This window comes from Bos javanicus, chromosome 7 (assembly GCF_032452875.1).
Source record: "Bos javanicus breed banteng chromosome 7, ARS-OSU_banteng_1.0, whole genome shotgun sequence".
NCBI lineage: Eukaryota > Metazoa > Chordata > Mammalia > Artiodactyla > Bovidae > Bos > Bos javanicus.
The window spans coordinates 99811208-99830607 of record NC_083874.1 but is presented as its reverse complement, the minus strand read 5'-3'; the positions used below and the strand labels follow the sequence as shown (position 1 = coordinate 99830607).

Genomic DNA, 19400 nt, shown 5'->3' with positions numbered 1-19400 from the left:
AATTTCCTTCATCAGTGATTTATAGTTCTTAGCATGTAAGTCCTTCACTTCCTTGGTTTGGTTGGTTCTTAAGTTTATTTATTTATTTTTTTTTTATAAGTCCGGTTACCTTGGAGTTTATTTAAACTAAGAGAAATAGGTCATAATGTTTTCATGCAATACATACTTTGTTCTTTAAATAACAATTGTGACAAATAACAGAAATTATTAAGGAATGTTGCACTTGTGATCCATACAAAACACCAACATTTTGGGTTGTACACAATTTAAAGAAATGTCCTGAACACTTTTCAAAATACTGTAATAGCCAATACATACAGGCATGCCTTAGGTGGCCACAGGAATGCAGTTTAAAAAATGAAGGAAAAAAAATCACACTGGAACTACTTAATTTCTTCAAAACCACTGAGCAAGAAAAGCAACATTGAACTTCCATACTGATTTTATATAATGTCTATACAGTACCTTGACTTAAATCCAAGAGTAAAAGTTAAGACTCTCCTCCTTTATTTTTGGTAAACAACTGCATGGTAAACTTAGATGACTTTTTCCCCTGGATTTTACCTGGGAGTGGCCTTTTTGATTTTTTATTTAAAAGAGGGCAGGTTTGGCACTTTTATACTGATATTTTTTTTGATGCAATTTTTAAATGGATTTTTTTTTACATTCACTTTTTGATATTCCATTGTTAGTATAATGAGATGCAACTGATTTCTGTATGTTAATCTTGTATCCTGCTACCTTGCTTAATTCATTTATTAGTTCTCTGACTGATTTTAGATTGGAGGTTCTTGCCACAGTCTCTTCAGGTTTGATTAATTTTCTAGAGTGGTTCACAGAACTCAAGAAATCCATTTAGTCACAAGGTTACTGATCTATTTTAAAAGCATGTAACTCAGGAACATCCAGATAGAGACACACTGGGCAAGGTGAGGGGAAAGGGCTTGGAGCTTCCATGCTCTCTCCTAGTGTGCCACCTTCCCCAAATTGCTACAGATTCTGAAATTTATTCTTACTACACCCTTCATCTCATTTCTCATCTTCTCTGTATATTACCATTAAACACCAATAGTCTAACCCCACTGTATTTTTAAGATTTTTATGTGGCCCGTTATGAAATGGTGACTATCCTAAGTAATTTTACCTTTGTGAGGAATTTAATTTTATTGATGTGAAGGTGAATTAAAAGAAAAGACATAGGGGTTATTATCAGGTAATTTTGGGACATACATAAAAGAAAAGACTTACGTACATTCTTCATTCATTCATTTTACTATTATTTCTTATACACCAACTATATGTTATAAACTGTTTTGGGAACTGAAGAATTATTAGTGAGGAAAAGAGACAAAATATTTGCATTGTATTAGTTTGAATTCTAGTGAAAGTGTCCAGATAAAAAAGTAATCCAAATAAATACCTACCTATATACCTATATACAGACATATGCTTACATAATTTAGTTCAGTTCAGTCACTCAGTCGTGTCTGACTCTTTGCAACCCCGTGAACCGCAGCACGGCAGGCCTCCCTGTCCATCACCAAATCCCAGAGTCCACCTAAAGCCATGTCCATTGAGTTGGTGATGCCATCCAACCATTTCATCCTCTGTTGGCCCCTTATCCTCCTGCCCTCAATCTTTCCCAGAATCAGGGTAATTTTCATTGAGTAAACTCTTCCCATCAGGTAGCCAAAGTATTGGAGTTTCAGCTTCAACATCAGTAGATCCAATGAACAGTCAGGACTGATCTCCTTTAGGATGGACTGACTGGATCTCCTTGCAGTCTAAAGGACTCTCAAGAGTCTTCTCCAACACCGCAGTTCAAAAGCATCAATTCTTTGGCACTCAGCTTTCTTTATAGTCCAACTCTCACATCCATACATGACCACTGGAAAAACCATAGCCTTGACTAGAGGAACTTTGTTGGCAAAATAATGTCTCTGCTTTTTAATATGCTCTTTAGGTTGGTCATAACTTTCCTTCCAAGGAGTAAGCATCTTTTAATTCCATGGCTGCAATGACCATCTGCAGTGATTTTGGAGTCCAGAAAAATAAAGTCAGCCTGTGTTTCCACTGTTTCCCCATCTATTTCCCATGAAGTGATGGGACCAGATGCCATGATCTTCGTTTCTGAATGTTGAGCTTTAAGCCAAATTTTTCACTCTCCTCTTTCACTTTCATCGAGAGGCTCTTTAGTTCTTCTTCACTTTCTGCCACAAGGGTGGTGTCATCTGCATATCTGAGGTTATTGATATTTCTCCCAGCAATCTTGATTCCAGCTTGTATTTCCTCCAGTCCAGCATTTCTCATGATGTACTCTGTATATAAGTTAAATAAGCTGGGTGACAATATACAGCCTTGAAGTACTCCTTTTCCTATTTGGAACCAGTCTGTTGTTTCATGTCCAGTTCTACCTTTTGCTTCCTGACCTGCATGCAGATTTATCAAGAGGCAGGTCAGGTGGTCTGGTATTCCCATCTCTTTCAGAATTGTCCACAGTTTATTGTGATCCACTCAGTCAAAGGCTTTGGCATAGTCAATAAAGCAGAAATAGATGTTTTTCTGGAACTCTCTTGCTTTTTCCATGATCCAGCAGATGTTGGCTATTTGATCTCTTGTTCCTCTGCCATTTCTAAAACCAGCTTGAACATCTGGAAGTTCACAGTTCATGTACTGCTGAAGCCTGGCTTGGAGAATTTTGAGCATTACTTTACTAGCGTGTGAGATGAGTGCAATTGTGCAGTAGTTTGAGCATTCTTTGGCTTTGCCTTTCTTTGGGATTGGAATGAAAACTGACCTTTTCCAGTCCTGTGGCCACTGCTGAGTTTTCCAAATTTGCTGGCATATTGAGTGCAGCACTTTCACAGCATCATCTTTCAGGATTTGAAATAGCTCAACTGGAATGCCATCACCTCCACTAGCTTTGTTTGTAGTGCTGCTTTCTAAGGCCCATTTGACTTCACATTCCAGGATGTCTGGCTCTAGATGAGTGATCACACCATCGTGATTATCTGGGTCGTGAAGATCCTTATTGTACAGTTCTGTGTATTCTTGCCACCTCTTCTTAATATCTTCTGCTTCTGTTAGGTCCCTACCATTTCTGTCCCTATTGAGCACATCTTTGTATAAAATGTTCCCTTGGTCTCTAATTTTCTTGAAGAGGTCTCTAGTCTTTCTCATTCTATTGTTTTCATCTATTTCTTTATATTGATCGCTGCTGAAGACTTTCTTATCTCTCCTGCTATTCTTTGGAACTCTGCATTCAAATGGGTATATTTTTCCGTTTCCCCTTTGCTTTTCGCTTCCCTTCTTTTCACATAGTTACATAAATACATAGTTACATAAATACAAAAATATACACACTTAAATATATTTATTGTATTCCAATGGAATAAGTGCTGTGGAAAAGCCAAAAAGTGTAAGGGGTATTAATATGCCAACAATAGCAGTAATGGAAAATAAATGAGCTGTTTTTAGAAATCTCATTGAGAAGATGATATATTAACTTATGCTAATGGGGTGTCACAAATGGAAAAGTTTATTACAAAGCTTAGGAGTTATGGAAGGTTTTAAAGTAAGGGTTGATTAGATTTTCCTGGGACTCTTACTATATTTTTATTTCATTTTTATTTTAGACTATATCAAACTCCATACAACAGTTGAATCACTAACCTAAGATTATTATAACAATTCCAATAGTGTAACTAAAAAGATAGCTTCAAAAATAGTATTTATGTATTTCTAAAGGAAAAAGATAATTTACAAAACACTTAGATTCCCAATAGTCACTGTTGCTAAAGTAAGTAAATATCATTATGCTGATTATGTAATAATGATTGTATAGTTGATAATTTGAAAATAGATCAAAAGACAATTCCATCATGGTTTGAGGACTTTCTTTATGCCTTATTGCATCTGTTGCAGTATAAGAACTGCTTTCAAAAATATACTGATACATTTATGTTCAATATTGATTTTTTACATGTTCTTCCATATCTTTACTAAGAAGAATATGAACTTAGGAATACATTTTAAGAGTTCATTTAAGTACATGATTTATTATACAAATATTGACTGAACTTTCCATAATTTTGTGACATTGGAACTATTTTCATGTAAAGAAGAAAGTGTTATTTCTCAAATTAATTCCCTTTTAATATGCAGGGCCGTATAAAAATTAATAGTAAAAGCTTTTTCCTAAATTACAGAGTCATGCTTTGGTGTAGATCAAATTAAAAGATCATTTGGTCATTTGTGTATATTTATAGATAGAATTAAAATATTTTCCACATATAAATAAGCATATGCAGAAATAATTATATTTTAAGGGCCAGTTTAAAATTTAATTACATTTTAAAATGTTATCTTATTTCTGTAATTCCTTATTGTAAATTACCTAGATAATTCCCTCTCTTTACCATTTTTTCCACCTGTGTATAAATTATAATTTTTTCAGGTATGCAAGGCAAATTCATTGTTTAAATTCCCAAAATTAGACTGTGCTAAATTTTTTAAATATTTTCTTAATCTAAATATTATCTACTCATAATAAAATATAGCATTTTAGAGTAGAGTTTTATGATCTTTAACAAAGTGTATATAGGCATGTAAATTACACTAAAATCTGTAAAATTTCATTTGCCTCAAAAAGTTTTGGGGACTCTTTAGAGTCAATTCCTCCAAGGCCTGGCCCTTAGCAACTACTATTCTTATTTACATTCCTATAATTTTATCTTTTCTAGAATGCCATATAAGTGGACAAATAGAGTATATAGTCTTAGTGTCTGGGTTTTCTAATTTGTAATGGTTTTAGGTTGATCCATGTTGTTGCATGTACATTCAGCCACTGATTATTACTGCTAAATTCTACATCAGTATTCTATGACACTTGTTATTGCAGAATACTGTGCCACATTTTGTTTATCGATTTACCTTTTTAAGGACATTTAGCTTCTTTATATGTTTAATATTTTATTAATAATGTACTATACATATTTGTGCACAACCTTTGTGGATATGTTTTAATTTCTTATGTAAATACCTAAGAGTGGATTTGCATGATGTAAATGTTTAATAGCTAGCTTTCTGGAAGACCACGGAGAAAACCTGGATTTGTAGTGTTTGCTGATTGCCACAGTGTAAATATTTTTATCACAATGATTTCACACTACAAATATTACACCCTGAAGGCAGAGTCAAGAATAGATATGCACAGAAAGCTCTTGTGATGCCTATGTGAGCAAGCCCTAGAACGTGCATCACAGAACTTCTAGTTTAAGGAGAAACTGCACATTAAGCTATAAGAAACTGTCAAACTGTTTACTAAAGTACTTTTCTGTTTTTATAAATATTTTCACCAGCAATATTGGAGAACTCCATTAACACTTGATAATATATATATTTTTAATTTTACCCATCATAGAGTATAGTGGTATCACACTGTGATCTCAGTTTGTCTTTTTTTTAATTTATTTTAAACTGAGGATAATTACAATATTGTGTTGTTTCTGCCATATGTCAACATGGATCAGTTATAGATATATATATATATGTCCCCTCTCTCGAGTCTCCTTCCCACCTCCCACCCTATCCGCATCTTTAGGCTGTCACAGAGCCCCAGTTTGAGTTCCCTGAGTAATACAGCAAATTCCCACTGGCTATCTATTTTTTAATTAATTGAAGGCTAATTACTTTACAATAGTGTGGTGGTTTCTGCCATGCATCGACACGAAACACCCATGGGTATACATGTGTCCCCAAGTCCCCAAACCCCCTCCCACCTCCCTCCCCATCCCACCCCTCTGGGTTGTCCCAGTGCACCAGCCCTGAGCACCCTGTCTCATGCATCAAACCTGGACTGGTGATCAATTTCACATATGGTAATAAACATTTTTTAATGCTATTCTCTCAATTCATCCCACCCTCACCTTCTTCCACAGAGTCTAAAAGTCTCTTCTTTACATCTGTGTCTCTTTTGCTGTCTTGCATATAGGGTCGTTGTTACCATCTTTCCAAATTCCATATATATACATTAATATACTATATTGTTTTTCTTTCTGACTTACTTCACTCTGTATAATAGGCTCTGGTTTCATCCACCTCATTAGAATGGACTCAAATGTGTTATTTTTAATAGCTGAGTAATATTCCATTGTGCATATGTACCACAGCTTTCTTATCCATTCATCTGCTGATGGACATCTAAGTTGCTTTCATGTCCTAGATACTGTAAACAGTGCTGTGATGAACATTGGGGTACATGCGTCTCTTTCAATTCTGGTTTCCTTGGTGTGTATGCCCAGTAATAGGATTGCTGGGTCACATGGCAGTTCTATTTCCAGTTTTTAAAGGAATCTCCACCTTGTTCTCTATAGTGTCCCTACTAGTTTGCATTCCCACCAACAGTGTAAGAGGGTTCCCTTTCCTCCACACCCTCTCCAGCATTTATTGTTTGTAGACTTTTTGATGGCAGCCATTCTGACCAGTGTAAGATGGTACTTCACTGTGGTTTTGATTTGCATTTCTCTGATAATGCATGATGTTGAGCATCTTTTCATGTGTTTGTTAGCCATCTGCATGTCCTCTTTGGAGAAATGTTTGTTTAGTTCTCTGGCCCATTTTTTGATTGGGTCATTTATTTTTCTGGTATTGAGCTGCATGAACTGTTTGTATATTTTGGAAGTTTATTCTTTGTCCATTGTTTTGTTTGCTACTATTTTCTCCCATTCTGCAGGCCATCTTTTCACCTTGCTTATAGTTTCCTTTGTTGTGTAAAAGCTTTTAAGTTTAATTAGGTTCCATTTGTTTATTTTTGCTTTTATTTCCATTACTCTGGGGTGTGGGTCATAGAGGACCTTGCTGTGATTTATGTCAGAGAGTGTTCTAACTAGTTTTCCTCTAGGAGTTTTATAGTTTCTGGTCCTACATTTAGATCTGTAGTGCATTTTGAGTTTATTTTTGTGTATGGTGTTAGTAAGTGTTCTAGTTTCATTCTTTTACAGGTGGCTGGCCAGTTTTCCTAGCACCACTTGTTAAGAGATTGTCTTTTTTCCATTGTATATTTTTGCTCCCTTGTCAAACATAAGGTGTCCATAGGTGCATGGATTGATCTCTGGGCTTTCTATTTTGTTCCATTGATCTATATTTCTATTTTTGTGTCAGTACCATACTGTCTTGATGACTGTAGCTTTGTAGTATAGTCTGATATAAGGCAGGTTGATTCCTCCAGTTCCATTCTTCTTCCTCAGATTGATTTGGCTATTATAGGTTTTTTTTGTGTGTGTTTCCATACAAATTGTGAAATTATTTGTTCTAGTTCTGTGAAAAATACCATTGGTAGCTTGATAGGAATTGTATTGAATCTAGAGATTGCTTTGGGTGGTATACTCATTTACTACATGGATTCTTCCAATCCATGAACATGGTATATTTGTCCATCTATTTGTGTCATCTTCAATTTCTTTCATTAGTGTTTTATAGATTTCTATATATAAGACTTCTGTTTCTTTCAGATCAGATCAGTCGCTCAGTCGTGTCCGACTCTTTGTGACCCCATGAATCGCAGCACGCCTGGCCTCCCTGTCCATCACCAACTCCCAGAGTTCACACAGACTCACGTCCATCGAGTCAGTGATGCCATCCAGCCATCTCATCCTCTGTCGTCCCCTTCTCCTCTTGCCCTCATCCTTCCCAGCATCAGAGTCTTTTCCAATGAGTCAACTCTTTACATGAGGTGGCCAAAGTACTGGAGTTTCAGCTTTAGCATCATTCCTTCCAAAGAACACCCAGGGCTGATCTCCTTCAGAATGGACTGGTTGGATCTCCTTAAAGTCCAAGGGACTCTCAAGAGTCTTCTCCAACACCACAGTTCAAAAGCATCAATTCTTTGGCACTCAGCCTTCTTCACAGTCCAACTGTGACATCCATACATGACCACAGGAAAAACCATAGCCTTGACTAGACGTACCTTTGTTGGCAAAGGTAAATTTAGTCCTAAGTATTTTATTCTTTTCGTTGCAATGGTGAATGGGATTGTTCCCTTAAATTTTCTGTTTTCTCATCTTTAATGTATAGTAATGCAAGGAATTTTGGTGTATTAATTTTATATCCTGAAACTTTACTATATTCATTAATTAGCTCTGATAATTTTCTGGTGGTGTCTTTAGGGTTTTCTATTTAGAGGATCATGTCATCTGCAAACAGTGGGTGTTTTACTTCTTTTTTTTTTTTTTCCAATCTGGATTCCTTTTATTTCTATTTCTTCTCTTATTGGTGTGGCTACAACTTCCAAAACTATGTTGAATAGTAGTGGTGAGGGTGGGCACCCTTGTCTTGTTCCTGACTTTAGAGGAAATGCTTTCAATTTTTCATCACTGAGGACAATGTTTGCTATGGGTTTATCATAAATGGCTTATTATGTTTAGGTATGTTCCTTTTATGCCTGCTTTCTGGAGAGTTTTTATCATAAATCGGTGTTGAATTTTGTCAAAGGCTTTCTCTGCAACTACTGAGATAATCATATGGTTTTTATCTCTCAGTTGGTTAACATGGTGTATCACATTGATTATTTGCAAATATTGAAGAATCCTTGCATCACTGGGATAAAACCCACTTGGTCACGATGTATGATCTTTTTAAATATGTTGTTGGATTCTGTTTTATTTTACATATGTTAGTAGTTTGTCTTTACTTGATGACTAACAATGGTGAGCATCTTTTCATATGCCTATTAACCATTTGTATATAAATTTGGATAACTGTATAACTGTACATTCATAATTTTTCTCATTAAAATAGTTTGCATTTATTATGAGTTATAAGAATTCTAATAGAGCAGTTCTAAACCCTAAACTTCAGCACTAACCTAAGTCTAATCAATACATAGCCTAAGCATAGAATCTCATGATCTGTCTTGATTGACTGATCCCCTAGCCTTCTGCAGACCTGTGAATGAAATATACTTGTTTTGTAATTGTGATATATGAAGTTGTTTATTTTATAGGCTACTTTTGCAGCAACAAATTTATAAAGAAGATTTAGCACCAAGAAATGAGATACTTCAGTAAACAAATATTAGCTTTGCAACTGGGTAGGAAGTAAAAGGAAACTGTTATGAGAAACTGCCAAATGGTTACTTGTATTTGGTGGCTATTTTTTGGTGCCATTACATATGACAGTAGTGAAACTTTTAGTTAAAATATTTCCTGTGACAAATTGGAAGGAATAAAAATGTATTTAATAAACTTGTGCCAATGGACAAGTAAGTTTTGAGGCCAAATACTGGATGAGGTTTGACTTTTATTATCTGATGTGTAAAGTATTACAGGAAAAAAAATAAGTTCTATCTGCAAATTAATCAGTGTAAAATAGAAAGTTTATTAGTTTCTGAAATTTTAGCATTAAAAATATTTAAATGCTTCTCATCAAATTAAACTTGTCATGAACACAGCTTTGGGATAAAGATGAAATCCAGTGTACTGCTATAAAAAGAAAGCCTCAGAGCAAAAACAAGTAATGCTTTTAACTTTATTGTTAAAACCTCTCAAAGAATTATTTCACTAACTAGTCAATTCTTTAAGCTCTTCAAAGAGATTATAGAAGAACTGAGAGGCTATATGCCCAATGTACCTGTAATTCCATACAGAAAGGTTAGTAGAGTGGAGAGAGAGATTATAGAAGAAAATTGCACTTGTGGTTTTTGACACAGAGTAAACAGAAATCAAATTTACTGAAATACCACATAATAATGAGATAGCTGAACTGCAGAAGTGTTACAGCTTAGACTAAAAGAGACTATAAATATTTGAGATGTAAAAAACAAAATAAGGGAAACAAAAAGGCATTTTGTAAAAGGAAAAGCTCTTGTTATTTGAGGCTTTGTACATAGTAAACACAAAATTATCTATACAGTAATGAAGTTCAGGATTAATTTAGCAAAGTTGGATAATCATTAATTTATTTCCATATATGTATAAGAATGCTGTGAAAGTGCGGCACTCAATATACCAGCAAATTTGGAAAACTCAGCAGTGGCCACAGGACTGGAAAAGGGCAGTTTTCATTCCAATCCCAAAGAAAGGCAATGCCAAAGAATGCTCAAACTACCGCACAATTGCACTCATCTCACACGCTACTAAAGTAATGCTTAAAATTTTCCAAGCCAGGCTTCAGCAATATGTGAACCGTGAACTTCCAGATGTTCAAGCTGGTTTTAGAAAAGGCAGAGGAACCAGAGATCAAACTGCCAACATCCGTTGGATCATGGAAAAAGCAAGAGAGTTCCAGAAAAACATCTATTTCTGCTTTATTGACTATGCCAAAGCCTTTGACTGTGTGGATCACAATAAACTGTGGAAAATTCTGAAAGAGATAGGAATACCAGACCACCTGACCTGCCTCTTGAGAAATCTGCATGCAGGTCAGGAAGCAACAGTTAGAACTGGACATGGAACAACAGACTGGTTCCAAATAGGAAAAGGAGGATGTCAAGGCTGTATATTGTCACCCTGCTTATTTAACTTCTGTGCAAAGTACATCATGAAAAATGCTGGGCTGGAAGAAACACAAGCTGGAATCAAGACTGCCAGGAGAAATATCAATAACCTCAGATATGCAGATGACATCACCCTTATGACAGAAAGTGAAGAGGAACTAAAAAGCCTCTTGATGAAAGTGAAAGTTGAGAGTGAAAAAGTTGGCTTAAAGCTCAACATTCAGAAAACGAAGATCATGGCATCCAGTCCCATCACTTCATGGGAAATAGATGGGGAAACAGTGGAAACAGTGTCAGACTTTATTTTTCTGGGCTCCAATATCACTGCAGATGGTGATTGCAGCCATGAAATTAAAAGACGCTTACTCCTTGGAAGGAAAGTTATGACCAACCTAGATAGCATATTCAAAAGCAGAGACATTACTTTGCCAACAAAGGTTCGTCTAGTCAAGGCTATGGTTTTTTCAGTGGTCATGTATGGATGTGAAAGTTGGACTGTGAAGAAAGCTGAGCGCCAAAGAATTGATGCTTTTGAACTGTGGTGTTGGAGAAGACTCTTGAGAGTCCCTTGGACTGCAAGGAGATCCAACCAGTCCATTCTGAAGGAGATCAGCCCTGGGATTTCTTTGGAAGGGATGATGCTAAAGCTGAAACTCCAGTACTTTGGCCACCTCATGCGAAGAGTTGACTCATTGGAAAAGACTCTGATGCTGGGAGGGATTGGGGGCAGGAGGAGAAGGGGACGACAGAGGATGCAATGGTTGGATGGCATCACTGACTCGATGGACATGAGTTTGAGTGAACTCCAGGAGTTGGTGATGGACAGGGAGGCCTGGCGTGAGGCGATTGATGGGGTCACAAAGAGTCAGACACGACTGAGCGACTGATCTGATCTGATCTGATAAGAAATATAAAACATATAAAATACTATATATAATAATGTCAAAAACATTGTATTCTTCTGAATAAGTATGGCAAGCAAGCGTAAGATGTTATACTTAAAAATTGCAAAATATTGAGAAAAATTAGAGGACAATTAAATAAATGAAAGAACATACCAATCTATAAATTGGAAGATTTAGTAATATGATATCAACACTCTCAAAATTGATCTTCAGATACAAAGCCATTCTAATCAAATCTCAGCATATTTTCTTCATTGACATTAACAAACTAATTTAAAATATATGTGGAAATATTAAAGGCAAAAAATTGTCAAGGCAGTCTTTAGGAAGCACAACAAAGTTGAAGAACTCATACTGCCAAATATCAAACCTACCATAAATAAAACCACACTATAGAGACAACTGCTGGGAGCCTGCGTGAGGACCTCCACCCGGGCAAAGGTCATGAGGAAGGAGGCTCGACATACGCAAAGGCGGGATTGAGCCTCAGGAGACCCCCTGGAAATTCTCGAGCATCTACCCCAAAACCAGAGTCTGCCTACTTTACTACTTTGTGCTCTCACCTACACCTCTGACTTTATGGGGGCTGTCCCCCACCACCTCTTTCGGAGAAGGAGTTAACTTAGAGCTCCAGTTAATAATAATTCCTGGGTGTGATAGGAGTGTTTCAACCTACAAACTCCTCTGAAGGTTCTCTAGCCTGCCTGACAGGCTTGTCTGGCCACATGTGATTGCTCACAGCCTCTCAACCATGAGAGGCAGGAGATGCTTTAAACCTTCTAAAAACAGGTTCTTTTGAGAAGTTAGAAAACTATTAGTATAAGTATAGTGGGCTGATTAGAAACTGTATTGGTGAAGGGTTTTTCATTTGTTGAGCCAATGTTCGCAGCTAAGTCTCCACATCCCCTGCCCTTATACACATTAATGAATATATAGAGGAAATAAGTATTAACCTTTGATATTAATCACGTTAGACCTTAGGCTAAGCAAATTCTTTCCTTAATCAAAACCCACTACACCCTCACCCTATAGGAATGTAACTTTATCTGGTACCTTCGGAAGGTGGTGTCTGTTTCAAAAATAATCACCCCTGGAGAAATAAGTGTTCTGGTTGACTGACCACCGTCATAAGGAGAGGGTCATAAATTGTCAGCAGGACCCCCTGGCCTTAAGATGATGTAACACCCCTAAGACCTCTGTATACATTTGTATGAAGCACCTGACTTTAATAAAAGTCAGGACTGCTGACCCCCTTGACTTTTGTAATACATCTCAGTGTATAAAAACAGACCCTGGAAAAATAAAAAATGGGATCAGTTCCTCGAAAGACTGGTCTCCCCATGTCGCTCGTTCTCTCACCTTCTGGCTGAATTATCTGGAATGCGGAGGCTCATCAAGCCTACTAATTATGCCTGGGCTTCTACGATCTGACCGGGGAGGCCTTAGTGTCTCCTCTCCTTCACGAGAACGGGAGGACGCCTGTGGCCTACGCAGGTGACGTAAATTCCTTGCCTTGGAATTATTAGCTTTCCACGTAAAAAAGCTATTCAGCCTCTTTTCTCCACTGAATTTTCCTACTGAGCTACCCTCATTCTATTACTCTTTATATCTCTAATTAATATTTAATTAAAGCTATCGTATCCTGATCGCCAAAGCTGTCTCTCCTTCGAATTTCCCTGGATCAACCAGGGCTGGACCCCGGCAGACAACAAGTTGTAGAACTAGCAATTTCATTCCTTGGTGTATGCCAGGAAAAAGCACAGTTTCTATCACAAAATATCATATATCAAAATTAATAGTGACACTATTAAAAGCAAAAAATATCTACTATTAACCATAGAATGGAAAATAGAAAATAAATAGAAAGGAAAAGCTGTATTCACAAAATGGAATGCTATGCAGCAACAGAAAAAAGTACATTATAACTATATAAAACAATATGGATGAATCTCACAAACATAATGTTGAGTAAAAGAAACACAACAGAAAAGAGTACTTTATTGTTGATTCTACTTTGGTGCATTTTATAGCCCATAACAGTGTTAGAAACTAAGCTAGTGATTTCTTTTTGAAGATGGGGTTGGTGGTCATGTTAAGAAGGGGGCACAACAGGTGAATGGAGTAGGCCACATTCTTGTTCTTAATCTCATTGGTGGCTACATAGTTCTATTCTCGTTTTAAAAATTTGCTAATTTGAATATTTATGAGATGTGCACTTTCTGGTCTATAAAGAAATTACAAAATAGCACATTTGGGAATAGATTTAGGCAGAGATTTGTTGAGTAAAGTTAATAGAAGTATTTATATTCCCATAGAAAAAGCCCAAAAATAGTGCTTCTGAGCTATCAAGAGGAGGAGGAAGAGGAGGAGTATTAGTTGCTCAGTTGTTTCTGACTCTTTGAGATCCCATGAACTATAGCCCACCAGCCAGCTTCTCTGTCCATAGGATTCTCCAGGCAAGAATACTGGAGTGGGTTGCCATTCCCTTCTCTAGAGAACCAGGGGTCCAGCCTGGGCCTTTGCATTCCAGGTACATTTTTATCCATCTAAGCCACCAGGGAAGCCTGAGATATCTAGAATTGCACTTTAAATAGGACATCACTCATGGATTCATTATTTACCTAGGAGAATATTTTTCCCATTGTTTTATAAAAAGATATCTTCAACTAATGTTCACCATATGTATTGAATTTAGGTAAATGATTCTATTATTTCATAACCTAATAAGCACAGAGGAACCAATAATTAATAATATAGAAATTGAACAAATAGAAAAGATAACACAGAATCAAATTCTTCATTTCAGTGTCTTGCCATGAAAAAGTATATTGCTAAAATCACAAATAATTTTTATTATATATGATAAATATGTTCAAAATACCTGTTAGTAATCTATGAGGTCATTTTAAATTACAGCAGTAAGCTTCTGCATAATGAGATTATTAAAGGATTTTAATTGCTTGGGTTGGCAGAAGGTGAGACTGTTATATATAGTTCTTCAGAAAGGCATAGATATGTAAAAGGACTCTCAAAGACCTCTGTCAGCTCTATGAATCTGTAATGTGATGCTTTGTTTTGAAAAATACTGGTGACAAATTATTTCCAGCAAACCACCATGCATAAATATGGGTTGACTCTTAAGTAGCAAAACTGATTGTTTTGTCACTTCTGTATTCTTTTGAATGTCATTTGTTATTTTCTAAAAAAAAATCTCATAGCATCCTAACTTTATCCTACATATTTGCTACTGAATCAACAAGTAATTTTGTAAATATTAGATATTTAATTGTCAAAATATATCTACACCAAATGTAGACATCTTTATCTACATTTGGTGTATGTATATGTGTCAGAGTAAGATAATCTGTTAATCATAAATAGTGATAGGGATAAGGTGTTCAGTTGTTTGTAACATGACATTTTAGTGAGAAATTATCTAGTTTGAAATCTTTTCTACAAGCACCAAATGGGTAAACAGACATAGAACAGAAAAAGAATTAAAAATAATGTTTTGATTATCTCTTGCTATGTTATAAACTATACCAATGCTCAGTTGCTTATTAACACAACCATTTTAGTTGTTTGTTCATGATTATGCAAACTTTTCAGGGTTACATGGAGATATCCTGTCTTTCCTCTGTTTGGCAGTAATAGGGATGCCTCAGGTAAAACTGAAAAATCCACCCACAAAATGAATTCACTCATAGAGTTGGAAAATTGGTTCTGGGGATGGGTGACACCTCACCTGGGATTTGGATCTGGGTTTCAGTCCTCTTGTAAAAGGACTATCAATTTCGGTAAATAAGTTTTCATAGCACAGTGTTCCTAGGTAACATATTTATTATTAATATATGTTGGCTGCTTTCCCCCAGCAAGCAAAAACAGAAGCTCATAGACCTTCTTTCTTAAGACTTAATTTAATAGCACCAGTATTTCTGGGACTACTTCCTGTTAGTTAAACAAATCATTGTGCCAGGCCGTAATCAAGGGGATAGTCTACACCATTGTGTGTAGACCCAGAAGCATGTCTCCTGGAGGTCAACAAACCAGCATTTTGCTGTTGATTGAGATACAGCCCTTAATGATTCATGTTTCATTTACCTTCTTTCCAGTATCACCAAAGGACCAACCCATTCTGGCATCAGCTCAGACATGAAGCCTGTAATTGTGTCATCTAGATCAGGTCTAGGTATACAAATGAAGCTCCTCAGGTACAAATTCTCTTGATCTAATGCCCAGTAAATCTAAGAGGCAAATAAACGCTTTCAAGAAGCCCAAAACATAGTGCTAAAACAATGACAAAGACAACAAAATAGCTATTTTCACACAAAATGGCAGATAATACGAGGTATATAGCAGTTATTGCTCCATTAGGATTCTGAAAAGCAGCCGGTCAACCATATTTTTTTAATTCAGAACAAATTCTGCTGCAATGGAATTGTTCTTCAAGGTTCCCAGGTCTAACCTCGGAATGATCCTTCATTTTCCAAAAGAAATGACCCATGTTTCCAGGTGAATAGCTTTCTTAACCTGTTTTTGTTTTGTTTTTGCCTATAGAAGTGCTGGAAAAACTCTAAGTTATCTTAGGTATGCCAATGCATTTATAAATACAATATGAAAAGTATGATTCATGAGGAGAAAAAATAATGAGTTGGACTTAATTAAAATTAAAATTTCTGCACTATGATAGACAGCATTAATAAAATGAAAGACAAGCCACAGAATGAGAGAAAATATTTGGAAAACATGTTAAAGAACTTATAAGCAAAATAAATATTTTTTAAAAATGGAAAGCTCAAAAATAAGAAAACAATCAACTTAGAAAATGGGTGAATTTCCAAAACAGAGAAAAAAAGAAAATGGATGAAAGTTTTTCATGGACTGCTTCACCAAACAAGATGTAGAGACAATAAATAATCATATAAAAAGGTGCTTAAATATTTCACTAATAGGAAATTGCAAATTAGAACAATAGAGAGATATCATTATACTCCTAAGAGAATGGCTAAAAATGAGGAAAAAAAAAAAAACCTGACAAAGCAATTTCAGGTGAGGATACAGAACAAACTGGTCAGAATAATAAAGGAATATTATGAACAATTTTACGCAAATCAAAAAAAAAACATAAAATAGATCAGTTCCTTAAAGAAAATGAACAAATAATCTTATAGAAGATGAAACACAGCATCAGAAAAAAACCTTGTAAGAATTTTCCTCATATGTATGCAAACATCAACTTGAAGATCATTAGTTTAAATGTAGAATCTAAAGTAATAAAACTTCTAGAATGAAACATAGGAAAAAGATGTCTAACCCCGAGAAAGGCAAAAAATTGTTAATGAGATCAGATCAGATCAGTCGCTCAGTCTTGTCCGACTCTTTGCAACCCCATGAATTGCAGCACCCCAGGCCTCCCTATCCATCACCAACTCCTGGAGTTCACTGAGACTCACGTCCATCGAGTCAGTGATGCCATCCAGCCATCTCATCCTCTGTCGTCCCCTTCTCCTCCTGCCCCCAATCCCTCCCAGCATCAGAGTCTTTTCCAAGGAGTCAACTCTTCGCATGAGGTGGCCAAAGTACTGGAGTTTCAGCTTCAGCATCATTCCTTCCAAAGAAATCCCAGGGCTGATCTCCTTCAGAATGGACTGGTTGGATCTCCTTGCAGTCCAAGGGACTCTCAAGAGTCTTCTCCAACACCACAGTTCAAAAGCATCAATTCTTCGGCGCTCAGCCTTCTTCACAGTCCACAAGTCCTCTGTGTTCCAGATATATGGATGAAAAGTTCAAAGTGCAGTAGCACCGCCTTCTAAGACTCCCACTGGATGCCTGAAACCACACTGTACCAAACCCTATACATACTGTTTTTCCTATATACACATACCTATACATTTCCTGTACACACAATAAAGTTTAACGTATAGATTAGGCACAGTATGAGATTAGGGCTTCCCTGGTGGCTCAGATGGTAAAGGATCTGCCTACAATGCAGGAGACCTGGGTTCCATCTCTGAGTTGGGAAGAAACCCTAGAGAAGGGAATGGCACCCCCGTCCAGTATTCTTGCCTGGAGAATTCTATGGACTGAGGAGTCCGGCGGGCTATAGCCCACAAAGAGTCCGGCACGACTGACTAACACACACACACACACACAAGATTAACAACAATAATAATAAAATGAAATAATTATAACAACATATTTCAATAAAAGTTATGCAAATATAGTCTCTCTCAAAAGATCAAATGTAATGCCTTTCCCATCTTAACTAAGCCTTTAACACACACCGTGACCTTGACTTTCAGCTTGAGGTGCCATAACATAACTAGCACGACTTTCTTTTTCCTTCTTCACAATTTCAGGCATAGAAGATTCATTCTTACCATAGATCTTAGTACCTCAGCATATGATTCTTTTTCCCCTCTCCTTATTAAGTCAACAGCTTTCACTTTTCACTTAAAGAAAGTGCTTTACAGCTTCTCTTTGGCATATGCAAATTGTCGGCATCACTATTCTTGCACTTCGGGGCCATTTTTTTTTTTAACTTTACAATATTGTATTGGTTTTGCCATATATCAACATGAATCTGCCACAGGTATACACGTGTTCCCCATCCTGAACCCACCTCCCTCCTCCCTTCCATACCATCCCTCTGGGTTATCCCAGCGCACCAGCCCCAAGCGTCCAGTATCATGCATCGAACCTGGACTGGCGGCTCGTTTCATATATGATATTATACATGTTTCAATGCCATTCTCCCAAATTATCCCACCCTCTCCCTCTCCCAGAGTCCAAAAGACTGTTCTATACATCAGTGTCTCTTTTGTTGTCTCGTATACAGGGTTATTGTTACCATCTTTCTAAGTCAAATAAGAGTTACCTGAACATAGGGCTGTCAGAGCGATACCTCAGCAGTAGATCTGAGCGAAGATGGCTGCTGAGCAACTGACCAGAGAGCGATAGCAAGGGAGACAACGCGAGATTTCATCACGCTGCTCAAAACAGCTGTGCGATTTAAAACCTCGACAGTTCATTTCCGATATTTCCCACCTAATAGTTTTAAACCATAGTTGACCCTGAGTAGCTGAAATTGCAGAAAATAAAACCACGAAAAGAGAGGACTACTGTACATGTGATTCCCACCCCCACTTTTGCTGGAAATTGTTAGGATATTCATCTGTGTTCACGAACGTTACTGTCATGAATTGATGTGGGTGTATTTTCATATATTGTGATGGATTAAATTGAGCCTTTGTGTCCAGAAATGCATGTCCTTCACATTTGGAAAACATTTTTGAATATGTCTTCAATTAATTCTTCCTTTCGATTTAATCTGTTCTTTCCCAATTTCCCATTAGTCCGATTTATTGAGTAATTGTCTTTTGCTACTGTTTTCTCTATTGTTTTCCTTTTCCCTACTCTCTCTCTCTTTTTTTTTTTTAAGAGAACTTCCTCAACCTTTCTTTGGATTATTTTTTTATATAATTTACAAAATATTTTTCATGTTCTCAAATTATCCCTTTTTCTGTAACTTCTAGTTTCTGTTTAATGAATGCAGGATCTTTTTAAAATCTTCCTGGACAAATGTTTAATAGTATTTTAGCAGGAAGTTGTTTCCTATGTAGTCTATGATGTCTTCCAATTTTACTTTCTTACTTTTTGCTTTGGTCTCTGTCAGTGTTAGAGATTTCTCTCAGATTCCTTGGTGATCTTGCATTTGTGCTCATATTTAAGATCATGGTACATGTGTCTTAATTTCTCTGCACAATAGGGGGTGTGCACAAATTGAAAAGACTGATTTAACATTGGAGGAGCTTTTCTTTAGCGGTTAGCACTCACATGGAAGAATCCACACATTACCTGACTATATGTCAGACAGCAAGGATTTTGTTAGCTGTGGTATAAGGGGGATTGAGGATTTAACACACAGGTTCCTTTCATTTCATTCTTTTGCATTATAAGACTGCCCTCAAAGTTTTATGAAGTCTAGTAGGAAATTGACCCTT

At 36.5% G+C, this 19400-nt stretch overlaps 1 long non-coding RNA gene across 2 annotated transcripts in view; it reads right to left on the bottom strand.

The window, feature by feature from the left end:
* Positions 1–18503, bottom strand: part of LOC133251715 (uncharacterized) — a 182189-nt gene extending 163686 nt beyond the window's left edge. Inside the window, exon 1 of one of the 2 annotated variants that reach the window (XR_009737756.1) lies at positions 18275–18503. This is a non-coding gene — a long non-coding RNA (uncharacterized LOC133251715). The remainder of the gene's footprint in view (positions 1–18274) is intronic. The other variant, XR_009737755.1, reaches the window with a different exon arrangement.
* Between the last annotated feature and the right edge of the window lie 897 nt (positions 18504–19400).